The following is a 15648-nucleotide window of genomic DNA, read 5'->3' as shown; positions in this document are numbered from 1 at the left end:
ATAAAACCGGACTTGCTGAACATAGCAGACAATGAGGACTACTGAGAACTCAAGAACAATGGCAATGGGTTTCTGATCCTACTGCACGTACTGGCTTTGGGGGAGCCTAGGCAGTTTGGATGCTCACCTTACTAGACCTGGATGGAGGTAGGCGGTCCTTGGACTTCCCACAGGTCAGGGAACACTGATTGGTCTTCGAGCTGATGTGGGAGGGGGACTTGATCCGAGGAGGGGGAGGGAAATGGGAGGCGGTGGCGGGGAGGAGGCAGAAATCTTTAATAAATAAACAGAAAAAAAAACCAACTTGTATGTAAGATGTGACCACAGCAAAAACAGTGACATGAACATTAGGGAAGTAACCACTATTTTTATTAGATTTAAAACCATTCTCTGATTTAGAATTCATAGCTGATAATGATAATGATGACAAGAACCTACAACAGCGTAGGTTGGGGGACAAGAGGAAATTCCTAATAACATATTGCTGTACACACAGATCAATGAATCCCTCAAGCTTCAGCAGAGGAATTTTCTTTTGCAGTGGATAGTAATTAACACAGAAATACTTAACTGGACAATATAAGGAGAAGAAAAGATATTGGAGTACTAAGGTCTGATAAGATATCTTTATTACACTCCTCCCCTCAAGGCACGGGATCTATATGGAAGAAGAAACTGAAAAAAGCAGGGGTAGTGTATGATTTAAAGAAACAGAGGTTTCCAGACATAGCAAGACTGATGTACATATTAGCTCACAGAAATGTTACAGCATGAACAAGACTTGCACAAGTTCCAACCAGATAAAAACATCAGCATCATTGAGATCACATGTGATAGAGTCCTACATTCACAGGGAGATAGATATTCATAGATAATTGATATGAGATTTTAAAAAAATTCAGTTTTCTTTATGAAGTGATGATGGCTATATTAAACATTCTCCACAGCAGATTCATGCTCATTAGAAGTTGACTAACAATAATTTAACTCATTTTATTTCATGACTTCATTTTCTTTCTCTTTCTCTTCCTCTTTAATTTTTTCTTTATTTCTTTATTTCTTTTCTTCTTCCTCCCTTTCTCTTTTTTCTTTCATTTGAAAAGAAATAGTGAAGTTGGGTGGGTGATACAAGAGAAGTTCTGGGACTTGAAAGACTATGATAAAATATATGATATAAAAATCTCAAAGAATAAAAATCCAAAAAACATACACCCTTCAAATACTCTTTGCAAATTACTACTCTTAAATAAGTATTGGACATGGAAGTACTCACAACCTATCAAATTGAACTTTAGTTTTTGTTTTTTAAAAAAATCATAATGAGAAGCCATTTATCATAAGCATGTAGTTGGTTTTTAACTTGCCTAAATACTAATTGATGTGTATGTGTGTATACATGTGTAAGTTTATTTATACTGTGTGTTTCCAAGAGTTAAGAAAGCCAAAAGAGTGTGTCAGATGCAATAAACTAAAGCTGCAGGGGACTGAGAACTGCCATGTGTGTGTAGGGAACTAAACTCGGGTCCTCTCAGGAACAGCCAGTGCTCTGAAACTCTGAAACTCTATAGCCTCTGTGATATATTTTCAATTGTTTTCATATAAGAAAAGACTTTGCCTGAAGTGTTAGTAAAATACTTTTCAACATTTGTGAGTTCAATTTTTAATTTTGTAAAATACAATACTGTTTAAGTCTATATTTTAATGAAAAATGAAGAGTAATATAAATCCGTTCTCCATTTATTTATTTATCTATTTATTTGTGTGTGTGTTGTATATGTGTGCAAGAACAAATGCTTACTTAGGTGTGGGGGAGGGTAAATAACCAGAATGCTTTATATTCATGTATGAAATAGTTAAAAATACATGGAGAATGCCAAAAACACACCTAGAAATTTTAGAAAAAGATAAAAAGAGCTTGAAAAATCATTTCTGACATCACCACAATAGAAAGCAAAACATAGAAAATAAATAAAAGACAAAGACTTGAATTTAATATAAGAAAAAATTATACTTTATACCACACTGGGAATAACTACATATAAGCCTGAAAGGGCAAATAAATCCAGTGCCATGATGGGGATGTGCTTTTTGTAGATGTCTGTCATGAGTGTTCTCAAGTAGTGTGGATTATAGTTTTTGAAAAATCTTCATTCTTATACTAAAAATTCTACAGAACTTCCACTATTATGGAGAGTTGGAATGTTGAAAATCGTGAGCTAAACACACCTTAGGCTATTTTCAGACTCCTGGTGGCCATTTTCTGGGGAAATTATTAGAATTTAGATATCTGGAGTAGAGAAGAGAAAAGGTCAAAAAAGGAAGAATTCTGAAATTGTGAACGTTTGCAGCTAGACAATGAGAAATTCCAATCCAGGGGAGGTGTGCTTAGGTGGAATTAGTTATTTCTCCAGATTACTTACTGTGTTTACAAGGTGTCATATTTCCTTTAATTTATGATACTAGGATCATTGGTTTACACACGATGATGTTCTTATTTAGAGTGATTTCGTCCTTTCTCTGGAGAAAGGATGTACCATCTTCCTATGCCAAATTTATGTTGAAAATCACCTACCTAGTCATTTTAGAGTGAATTATGGACAATTAACTGTGCTATTTGTGTCAGAGATTTCAATTTGGCATTGCTGTGTTCCAGATAAGATCTCCAAAATGAGAGGCATAACTTGTCCATCATAGAAATGGTGCATTTAACCATAGATCTTTCTGATTTGAATGAAAGGAAGCTGACATAGATTTGCATATGTTACAAATGATATCTGGAAAGTAGCTGGCATCAAATGGGTCTTTTGATTTTTCCCTTATATTGGAGAACAAAGATTCTAGGTCACTAGTACCTCCACAAGCTTAGTATAGTGGTACTCCAAGAGATTTTCATTCTATAGAAATAAAAATTTATTGTCCTAATGGCTTTGATAAAAGAGAAAAGGCATTCAGTGTTAAATATAAACATAATTTTAATATGTTTATAATTAAATAGAATCATTTGTTGATATTTGTCCAGTATTATTTCAATAATATTGAATTTCAATAATATTGAAAATCTAGGTACTCGGCAGCTGTCTTCTACCACACATTTGGGAAAGCTATGGCATAAATTCCCCATGCTTTCCTCTAGAAGTAAGAAAGTATGGGAACATAGAAAATTCATTTCACAGCAACAGCATTATACAAATATTTAAACCACTTAAAGACATTGCACGGAAGATTGAAAATCAACTTCTAACATGAACAGATGATTCTTACATCTGATCATTAACAAATGAACTCAACAATGTGTAAATGACAACTGATCTTAATTTATTCCATGAAAGAAAAAGCTAAATTTGCATTTAAATTCAATTGAGTAAATTGTGAACAAATAGGCAACTGGAATGATTACAGAAGACATCCGGAACAACCATTTGAAAAGGGTCACACCATTTTAATACAATTTTAACAACTAAAGATTTAGAACATTCATAGTTCACTAAGGCATGTTAGAAAGATATAAATAGTCATATTATATTGACTGAGGAAATGAGCACCTTTATTCTGAAACAGGAAAGGGGGTCCTTTCACCTTACTCATAGCCTGGATCATACTGGAATTTGTAGTTGCTACAAGAAAAACGGCAAGAAGGTGACATATAAGACAATAAAAAAGTAGACTGTTTATCTTCAAATTTCATAAGAATTTCTTTAAAAATTTTGAGTTCTAGGGATGACTCAGTAATTAAGAACACTTGATGCTCTTGCAGAATACCTGAATTCAGTTCCAAATACCCACATGTTGGCTCAAAACCACTATGGAGTTCTTGATTACCCATTATTACAGTTTCAAAGAATACTATAACTTCTCATATCTGTAGGTACCCGAGGATCACATACTACACACACAAACATTTAGGCAAACACTATATGTATAACATAAATAAATATTTAAAAAAACACAAAATATTAAAAGACTTGTAGGAAACAATGGCTATGAATAGAAAAATAAAGTTTTAAAAATTCTAATGATATGTTCAATAACAGTTGAACACACAGAAGACTATACATCTAAAACATAGAATTAAGATCCCTACATACTAACAACTACACAAGTCTGGAAGAAATGAGATAATATCCAGAGATAACTTTTTTGATGTATGAGGGCTAGAAGATAATATGCTGGAAACGTTCAATGTTTTAAATTTATCTATAGATACAATATGATTTTGATCAAAAATAATGAAAAGTACTTTATTGATATAAAAAAACAAAAAGATCATTTTAAATTCATGTTTATGTCAGTATTCATATGTGGGTATGCATATATGTGTGTAGAGAAGACATAGGAAGTGGTTGTAAGTTGGTGGATGTGAGTACTGGGACTTGAAAATTAATCATAGGTAGAAGTGGTGAGTACTCTAAATTATGCATGTATTTGTCCAGGCTCAGTTAGGAACTTCTATGGGAATACAGAGACCCTCCAAAAGCCTTGACAAAACTGGAAAAAAAAAAAGATTCTCTCTTACAGAAGTAAGCATTTGTTAAAATTGATGAATTAAATTCTAGGCTGAATTTGACTTCACATTTTCTAGGCTGTTTTTTAAAGCACATATACATGTGTTTTTTTCCAATAATGCAAAGTACAAAAAAAAATCTATTTCCAATAAAAGAAAAGAAAGAAAATAAAAATTTGCCCATACCATCAGAAAAGTATCAGGTGTTTTATCCCATGTCTGAAAACAAGGAAACAAAATGAGCACATTTAGGTATATGGGCAAGAATTTGAAAGTGAACCGAGTGTTTAAAGCAATAGGAAGTACAAATACAATCAAAGAACATTCATAAGCATGTCATAATGAAGCCAGTAGCTTACTATAGTACAAACATTCTTAAGGTAAATTATATAAATACTAAAGTGCTGAAAGTGTCACGTGGAATTTCTGAAAATGCAAAATATTTTTCTCTATTTTTACCTTTTCATTTTAGAATATGGAAATAAGCCTGATGAAACCTATGAAACACAGAGTCAAATAGAACAGAAATTTTATAAAATGTTCATCTAAAATTTGAGTTTTCTTATTTTTGTTGTGCAACATAGAAACTAAAAACACTTTAACTTCATAATACACCCAGTCAATGGGCATACATTTACTTGGCCCGGTGGTGATGGCAAAGAACACAGTTCTTTTCCATACTCACTTCAGTTCTGATACTTGGCATTTTTTGTTTTATTATATAATTCAAAAATATATATGAATCAAAACTATAAATAAAAATAAAGGAGCAAATACTTTGCCTCCCATTTTTTTTTAAATTTGGGCTTACCAATTTTATTAAATTTATGGGCATTTCTGATAAACAGACAGCAACTTAGCACAGGAATATGTCTATTGATGCAAACTTTCTTATATGTACTTTAATAATACAACTTCTATGATGAGAAAATTAAAATAATAATAGCTTACGCTTTGGATAAAACATTTTTTAGAGCATTAATATTCTGTCTTCCTTACACAAGACTGTTGATTTGAACTTCAGTAGTAAATGGCATTCCAATCTTGTTGCCATAGATATATTAATGTTTCTGGCAGGTTACTACTTTGTGGCAGGTTCTGTCACTGGGTAAAATGATCTTGTCTAAGAAAAAAATACACCTGTCAGGAGCAGATGGGAACTTAACATCACGTCAGTGTTGTAGAAAGTCAACATTTGCTCTGTAGTTCAAGGCAAGATTGAAAACGAAAATGAAAGTTGATCTACCAGAGTTATGTATGGGAGCAAGTAATGGAAGCAAAAAGAGAAGGATGCATTAAAAAGATTAATTGATGTTTTTCATCTCTTCCTGTGTTAGTTTACTAGGGTTACCAGGTCACTTTCAAAAAAGAAAATGTGTTTTCTCATATTTCTGAAAGTACAAAGTCCAAAAATGTGTGAACTAGATAGGCTCTTTCTAAGAGAGATTTAATAGAATGTTTGAATAAAACATGTCCTGAATTGTCTCTGGCAATTGAATAGTTGATCTCCAGTAAGTGACTCAGTTTAGGGAGATTTAGCAGGTGCTGCCTTGTAGAAAGATGCATGCATTATGGGTGGGATTTGGGGTTTCAAAATATCAAGCCACTGTCAGCTATGACTTGCTCCGTGCTCCTCATTCCAGATGTAGCTTGCTAGGCTTCCTGATCCTGCTTCCATGTCTGTCGCATGTCACCATGCCCCAGCTCTATCATAATAGACTCTTATTCCTCCTCATACCTAACTCCAAGTAAAGTATTTCTTCTATAGGTTCCCTTGATGCTGGTGTTCATCACACCAACAGAAAAGGTACTAATGTGATGTCAGAACTCTGTCCTGTCTTTGCTTCCTTTAAAGTCAACTCACTCTGTTTGATCATGTATTCTCAGGCCTTTTATCTTTTGTCTGTATGAAAATTTCTCCTCTTCATTTAAAAATATTCATGTTGGATAACTGCTAATGACCCGAATAACTAGACTGTCACTGTAAATTCACTATTACTAAATGAGTTTATGTTTTGGTGTTCTGGGTATTAAGATTTCAACATGTACATTTTGATGAAACAAAACCCAAAACCCCTGGATTCTTCAAATGACCGTAATAGTTTCTGTACTTAAGTCTAGCTCCATTAGGTTACCCCACGAGTAAATGGGTGATTTATTTTATTTTTTGGAATGTAGTAATTAACATGAGGATCTAATTAACAATGTTTATACATGTTAGAAAACAGATTGGCAATGATCACTTATCTCAGTCAATGTCTTACAATTTTATACTTTAGAGACAATCCAGGTAGTTTATCTTTTGCTCGGAGTTTGCAATTTTGGCCATTTTAATCTGAACTTGAGGGTAGATTGAACTACAAGTACAGATGTTAACCTTGTTTGTGAGTAATTGTAAAACTATAATAATTTCAATTGGTCACTATGAATTCTCTATTGCAGTCATTTTATTAAGCATTGTAGAAATGTAGTTTCACTTTTGAGAGAAAGGCAGTATTAGGATACCTAGCTTTCTGTCCTTATTTGACTAGTTAAAACTAAAGAAACTGTAGAAAATAATATATTTTGGGTACGTAAGCAATATAGCATTTCTTTCCCTTGAGAAGAAAGCCACATGAAAATATTTAAGACCATTCATCATTAGGGAAATGCAAATCAATGCCACAATTACATACTGCTTCACACCCACCAGGATTGCTTTAATCAAGAAGATATGCAAGTGTTAGAAAAGATATAGAAAATCACAACCCTCATCCCTGAAGTTGAGAATGCAAAATGATGTAGCCACTTGAAAAAATAAATGTTTAGAGAACTGCTATATAATCCAGAAATTCCACTGCTAGATTCCTCCTAGAAATAATAGATATCCCAAGCTAAAATTAATTACAAATGCACATAGCAGTATTGCCGTAGTTGGGATTTCTAGTTCTGAGAATAAACAATTTGATCAAAATCAACTTGGGTAGCAAAGGTTTTGTTTTTTTTAGCTTCTTGTATTTTTCAACTATGAAAATTAGAGCAGAAATACCAGTTTTAACCCTTTGTGACTGTCTGTTTTTTCTTCATGGCCTCTTGGCCACCAGTTCATGAGGACAAGTATCAGAAGTGACAATGGAGAGGTTCATATGACATGTGAGCACGACAGAGGTAGTCTTCGGGAGTCAGTTAAAGTAAATCTGTGCGAATTTATTCCAGAGTATAGGGAATGTATAGGATTGGAACTGGTAGCTGGGAAGTCACCTAATTAGCATTAAACAGCATGTTCCTATCATAAAACTCCAAGACCAAGTCTTAGTTATCATCTAAGAGAGCAACCCTGGACATGAGAGCTGAAAAAAAAAAAGAGTTCTTGGAGAAGTGTTGTTTACTGCGTTAGTTCTTATCAGTTTTTCAGCCTGTCTTGGTAAACCATGCGGGACCACCAGCCCAGAAGTGGCACTATCATCTGAAATACGTTCGCCCTTATCAGTCTTCAATCAAGACTATGTTTTACAGATTTGCCCATCTGGTAGGGTCATTTCTCAGTTGATCTTCCCTCATTGAAAACAATTCTAACTTGTGACCCTTGGACATGAAATTAGCCAGCATAAGTATCATTGATAAAACACAAGATGGAAGATAACAAAATCCATCTTAATGGTAAAATTGATAAAGTGTGGTATCAATGTGATTAAATACTATTTAACAACAGAAAAAAAATGCATGAAACATATTAAAACACCAATGGCTTTTAAAAGTCTGATAAATAAAAAAGCTTGTCCAAATATATACATATATATCAATTATTTATATATAAATAATATTTAATAATATATATTAATAATATTGATATATATAAAATAATTCTAAAAGTAAGACATACACACACTAGATCTAAGTAGTATAATAATTCAAATAATAGAAAATAGAGTAAAATACCACCTGCCTCTTCTAAAACTACTTCAATGAGAAAAGAGAATATTAAAATCAGTTTCAGAAAAAAAGAACAGATTACACACAATGTACCAAACATAATTGTACTTTGGCATATATTTTATTTCTGTTATAAAGTTTAAATTTTGTAGGTTTCATTGAACCCCAAAGAAGATGCTGAGGGTATAGGTCAATGCTATACATGTATTTAAGTAACATTAGACTTTCAAACTTCAGGGCAAGTATATAAGGATGAGGGGGTATAAAAACAGAGAGGGAAGGAGAAAAAAAGAGGGAGAAGAAAGGAGAACGAGATGTTCAGAGAAATATTTCTAGTTTTAGAGATTTTAAAGAATAGGATCTTTATGATTTTCCATGTAGTTACCATCAACTTTCTTAATAGCCTTGTATACATGGTGACTACATATTTACTCAATATTACTTTCCTTCTGCTTCAATGTCTTCAGCTAAAATTTTAATACTTTTGGGAACTATATTTCATTAGTCAAGTTTAACATACAGAAAATCTCAAAGATTATAGTTTTTAGTTAAATTTTTAGTATGCCCTTTTTTCAGTAATATGTTCACAGTGAAATCTGGATGTCAGGAAATATCTAGGAAATAACGTTGTTATGTTTGTAAAACTGAATTGTGTCAAATTTATGGTCTTGTGTGTGGTCTTATGACCTACACAGAAGCTAAACTAAGTTTAAATACACTTTTGATATGACGTATTTTAGCCTATCACAGCTTTCAAAATCATCAATGAAAGGTTTAGCAATTGCTGCTACATTGACATAGCAATGTTTTTGTTTGTTTACTCAGTTCTGATCCCTTCTTGGCTTTGAATTTTCTTTGAGAGTGTGAACAAAAATAATGATTATGAAGCATACAGAAGAATAAATTAAAAAAACAAAGGTGTTAATCAAAAGGAACTAGTCTTAGAAATGAGGTAAATAAAAGTGAAAATTGTCCAGTTGGTCCATACATCATATACCATCATCACTTCCCCATATAGATTAAAACAATTTTCAAGTATCTCTGCATATAGCTTCTACCAGGTCTTTTTAGTGGAATGTTTATAAAAATTAAATTCTCTTTAACTAGCTATAACTCAAGATTTCATGTTTTCTTATTTTTTTCTGAGAGTGGGCAGGAAACTAGAGTTTGCACTATGTAGCATGAATTAGTTACTGTTCTACATCATTCTAAGCAAAATATTCAATGCTGTAAGTGAAGTAGCATAAACCGACACTGGTTCAAACAGATAACAGTGCAAGCCAGAGGTTTATTTTCTTTATTTTCATTGTTAAAGAAAATAAATCTTTAGCTGCAATCATCTTTAGCTACAATCTTGTTTCTATCAAAATTCTTATCCCAATCTTAGTTGGTGAGCAATGCATCAATACACACATTTCCCTTAATTAGCCCATACTTTCCATTTTCATCAAATGTTTCTCGGATCCAAATTTTATATTGCTAGGGCATTGCTATTTTTTTCTATAATTTTATTTAAAAAATAAAAAAATATTTCTATAATTATAATTTTTTAAACAAAATTGCACAATCAGTGTCTAAACAACTCTAATTTCAATGGAACAAAATAACAATGTGTACTTATGTGTGTGTTCAGGGCCAGAAGGAATAAATATGACAATTAGTCAATAAAAATATTTTCAAAGCTTAAGTAATATTCAGCTTGATTTGGAAGAAAAGTTTAATAGTATTTCTAAATTTTAGAAAAGTGTATTGTGATATGAGTAATAAAAGGATTTGGAACTTGTGAGGAGTATTTAGGAGTTTAGCCACTTGTATTTATCTCACTGAAAAAGTAATACTCATTTCACTATATTTGTTAAGGTTACAGGATATACTAACAGTATACACTAACAAAAAGATTTTTATTAACATTGTTATTTCTATTATCTATCTCTCTTTAATTCCAATTGTTCTATATTGGTTCATTTCATACCTTAATAGGAGAATTTTAAAAGACTTAAATACAGATAGGTATGGGGCTTATGAGATGGCTCAACAAGTGAAGACAATTGCTGCTTAAACTGATGACCTGATTTTAACCTCTTTGACCCAAGTGGTAGAGAGAAGCTCCACCTGGAAGCTGTCCTCTGATTTCCACAGGGACACTGTTATTGAGAGAGAGAGAGAGAGAGAGAGAGAGAGAGAGAGAGAGAGAGAGAGAGAGAGAAAGACAACCATGCAAAAAAAGCAACAATCATAACAATAAAAAGAGAGAAAGAAAGACAGACATATGATAAATATTTAACTGAATTTTAATAAGACAATAGCTACTTAAAGCAATAAAATTAAAATTGAAATGAATAATGGGAATATATAACTGGAATTTTACATGGGCAAAAATTTCAATAATACAATAGCTTTAAAGTTTTCATATAAACTCAATGGTAATCCTTTAGAATCTATTTTATTGATATGATAACATGAGGCACATATGTGACATTAATTTCAGAGGAGAATCCAAGGAGATTTGGAACTATCTCACATGAGAAACAGGAGTTCAAATAGCAACATTTTTCATCTATTTTAGGTAGATAGCAGTCGTCAATACAAGGATAATACACACAAACATTACATTTTAAATAATAAAATAAATATTAATTTATTCAAACACTGGGCAGCTGTTGGAAAAGGCATTCTAATACAACAAAGAGACGTGAAACTTGGGTTCTGAATAGGTTCCATATGTTCTCATTCCTAAAAGATAGAAATAAAGTATCTAACTTCTTGGGATTACTTTCTTGCAGGCCTGGGATTAAAGCCAGAAGATGAATGAAGTAGGCATTAAAGTTTCATTCCAGGACTGTAACTCAGTGAAATTCTTGAATTCACCATTTTCACCTTGTAACAAATTCAGCAATGCTGCAAAATTACCAGGCAACCCAATTTCTTAGGGTTATAGCAATGTCACAGATAATTAAATAGAAACTGGGGTTTTGTCCTGGTTTCAATAAATTGGCCAGCTGGACCACCAGCAACATCCCTCTGTGCAGTCACAGAGATCTAACAGCATGTTAATACACGCCTCGGGGAGATCACACAAACTATTGGCCGTTTTCTACAGGAGCCATAGCTCTGGGCAAATTGTAGAGGTGTATTTAGTATTCCTGTTCCAATGCATAGAGTACAAGAAGACATGGTGCTCCTTACAAGAATATTTTAAGTAGTGTTAGAGGTATTAAAAACTAATGAAAAAAAAAAACAAGAAAAAATGCTTATCTAACCTTGTTCTATAAAATAGCTAATTCAAGAATTACACCAGCTATTTTTAAGACTCCAAGGAAAAGCATATTTCCACTTTAATTAAAATATAAGATACTTTTGTTTTTGTTTTAAAATTTCATGGTTAATAAAATTGTGCCCAACCTCATTTGACGAAAATCACTTTTCAATAACTGGAGTTTCCATTTTGAGTTTACCATTGTTGAGAAGGTGTGTATATGTGAAATGAAGTAATTCAAATTTTGTATAATTAAATTTAATGGTATAATTATGCTAAAAATAATATCCTCTAAATTTTTATAGAAAGTTACAATAATAGGGGAAAAAGATGGTGAGAAACTACAGTGTATTCTATCACAGTTCTGATAACTTAAGAAGGAAAATGTGGCTTTAGTCATTTTTTGCAAAAATTCAAATTCAAAAACAGTAATTTTAACATATCTGTTAGGGAAAGTTAAGTATTTTTTTTTTTTTAGTCTGGAAACAATAATTTTAAAAAATAGGTTTTACTACTATTATTTCTTTCTAGTCATTTCAGGAAATGAGAATAGCATTTGTCAAATCTACTCCTGAAGCAATCAACCTTTCCCTACAAATTTCAAAAGCAATTACCCACTTATCTTAACAATCTGGAAGATTCACATATCAATTGTTAATTCTAGCCTTGTCAATATGTCTATAAAAAATAAAATAAAAATATTTAATAGTTTTTAACTTGGCTGTAAGAATATTTTTCTTTAACAAAATGACAACTAAATATAAATCTTCATTTTTATCTGTATATAAGTTATAAATATGCAAAGTCTTTCTCCATTATTTGGCCCCATAGTCTGCCTGAACCTCCAATCTGCATTTCCTTCTGATTCAGCCAGCTCTTGCCCTGGTCCTGGTCTCAGGTTTATTCAGCCTACACTTAAGTGCAAATCAAGTATGTACCAAGTTTCAGTAAGGACTGGCCCTTCCTGTTACCAATCCCAAGGCTTCTGTCTCACCACATTCCGTATTTCTTCTTAGCCAAATATGCCCCGACACTCAGACTTAGCTAGCACACTTATTCAGCAAAAAATGGCAGTCAGTCCCATCTGTCCACCCATCTGTCCACCCATCTCCACCCATCTGTCCACCCATCTGTCCACCCATCTCCACCCATCTGTCCACCCATGCCATTTTCTGACTCTAGACTAAAACCTCTTATACTCCCACTTTTCTGTTCCAGCCTGCTATATGAATAACAGACAAACAAGTAACTATAGTGATGATGGTGGTGATTATGATGATGATAAGTTCATATGCAAAGATTTTATGACAATAGTACAAACAATATGGAAATTTAAGTCAGTAACTCCTGTTCAAAACTTCCTAAACTTGCAGAAATTCATGCCAATAAAAATTACTTAAATGAACACCAGGAGAAGAAATTTTAAAAAAATTATGCATTTCCTCAAAGAATTTAAGAATGTTAAAGAAGACACAAAGAAGCAGCTGAATGAAATTAAAAGAAAAGTTTTAAGAAGAATGAACATCTTAGTGTTGCCCAAGGAAACACAAATATAAGGCTGATAGTAATGATGAAAGAATCTAGGATGTGAAAATGGAACTTAATCAAGAGATAGAATCATGAAACAAATTGAAGCTGAAATAAAAATGGAAAGAAAAGCAATAACCCAGCAAGAAAACTGTAAGGGAAGCCATACAAATAGAACAGATCAAAAGAAAATAGAATAACAGGACTCCAATTAAAATTAAAGGATCTAGACCAAGTAAGCAAGGAAAATAAGGGGGAGTGAAGGAATGTATAGAAAATGTGGGACAGCATGAAAATATCAACTTTGAATTAAGGCAGAGATGAGGTAGAAGAATCTATGTCTGTAGAGTAGACCAGAGCTTCAAAAAATCACATTAAAGACAACTTTCCCAAATAAGGAAGGCATATGTGTATAGATAACAAAAAAGCAGAAAAGGGAAAAATCACATATAAAGAATAACACCAGATTTCCCAATGAAAAATTTGTATGCCAGAAGATACTGAAACAAGACATTTTAAATCCCTGAAATATGATTGCTAACTTATCCCAATATCACCATAAACACTAAACTCTGTAGTAGAATGAAGGGGAAAACTCTCCATGTTATGAGTATGAATCAAATCTAAAGAAAACATATGAACCAGTATTTCTGACTGAGGAGAAAAATAAACATAGTCAATTGATGGTAGAGAAAAACACAAAGCCATAATTACTAAAACAAACAAAAAATGGGAACAAAAACAAAAGTCAATAGTGAGTGCAATTAACAAACACACACTTCAATAATATCTTCAACCTGCTGTGGGACAATGGTCTGTACCCTCTCACCTGTATTTTAAATAAATGCTGATTGACCAGTAGCCAGGTAGGGAGGATAGGTGGGGCAATCAGGCAGGAAGCAGAGGCAGAGCAATGAGAATTCTGGAAAGAGGAAAATTTAAGTCTCCAGACATCAGCCAGCCAGAGAGGATGCCAGACTCAAAACAAGAAAGATGGGGCTGCCTCGCTGAAAAAGGTACTAAGCCATGTGGCTAACACAGGCAGGAATTATGGGCTAATATAGGCTATAAGAATTAATAAGAAACCTAAGATACTAGGCCAATCAGTTTATAATTAATTTAGACCTCTGTGTGGTTTCTATGGGACGTCATGACTGTGGGAACTGGCCAAGACAGAAGCCTCAGTCAACATTAACTGTTAATAGCCTGCATTATTCAATGAAAAAAATAAGAACAATAGGCATGCCAAAGTGGATGGAGAAAATAAGAAGTTCTCAAATCTTACCCCCCCCCCAAAAAAAAAACTGCAGGCAACCAAGGAATGCTGAGGGAAGAAATAGTCTTCTCTGGGGAAGAGCACACCAATTTGTTATCCAATACCAAATGTCTACCCAAAAACATACATAAGAATAACATTATATAGAATGAACAGGTTATACTAGTAATTCATGTGTATATATGCATATACATATGTGCATATGACAGCAATTAATAAATAATGAGTCCTTAAATAAAAAATATCTTGAAGGGAGTAAATGAGAGTGTTTGGAGTGAGAAAAGACAGTAGAGAAGTTAAGTAAGTAACTGTATTTTATCATAAAATGTAAATATAAAAAGAAAATACATCTATTTGTTGTCCACAAAGAGCACATCTTAGCTTTTGGTAGGTACTTCCTTAGGATCAAAGAATGGACAAATGAACTTCCATCAATGGAAACAGGAATTAAAGAGTCATTTCTATTCTAGTATTTAACAAAATAAACTTCAAACTAAAACTGACCAGAAGAATTAAAAAGGGACATTGTCAGGCTGTGGTAATGCATGCCTTTAATCCCAGTACTTTGAAGACCGAGGCAGGAGAATCTCTGTGAGACTGAGGCCAGCATGGTCTACAAGAGCTGGTTCCAGAACAGGCTCGAAAGCTACAAAAATAACATAAAACAAAAAAATAAAACAAAAACAAACAAAAAAGCATGCATAGGCCTTCACAACAGGTTTCAGCAGTTCCTGTGATGGACAGGTAGGCAGAGTAGCTCTGTGACAGATTGGGCATCAAAAGTGCCTCCCAGTTGCACACATCCGTCATGCCCAAGAGGAGTGTTGATGTGGGAAGTCCTTCTGTCTGTTTCGCTTTTATTGGTTAATAAATAAAGCTCTTTCAGCCAGTGGCTAAGAATAATAAGGCAAGATGGATGTTCCAAGCAGATAGAGGAGGGGAGAATAGGCAGATTCAACAAGAAGCCATGTAGCCCCCGCCACCCCCCCAGCAGACAATGCAGGATGCCAGATGGAACTTTACCTGGTAAGCTACAACCACGTGGTGATACACAGATTAATGGAGATTAGCTGGTTTAGGTTATGAGTTAGGTAAAAATATTCTTAAGCTATTGGCCAAAGAGTATTGCAAATGATATAGTATCTTTGTGAACTGTATCATTCTGTGTGAAATATA

The sequence above is a fragment of the Microtus ochrogaster genome, linkage group LG1, assembly GCF_000317375.1.
Source record: "Microtus ochrogaster isolate Prairie Vole_2 linkage group LG1, MicOch1.0, whole genome shotgun sequence".
Taxonomy (NCBI): Eukaryota; Metazoa; Chordata; class Mammalia; order Rodentia; family Cricetidae; genus Microtus; species Microtus ochrogaster.
This window is presented reverse-complemented; position numbering follows the sequence as displayed.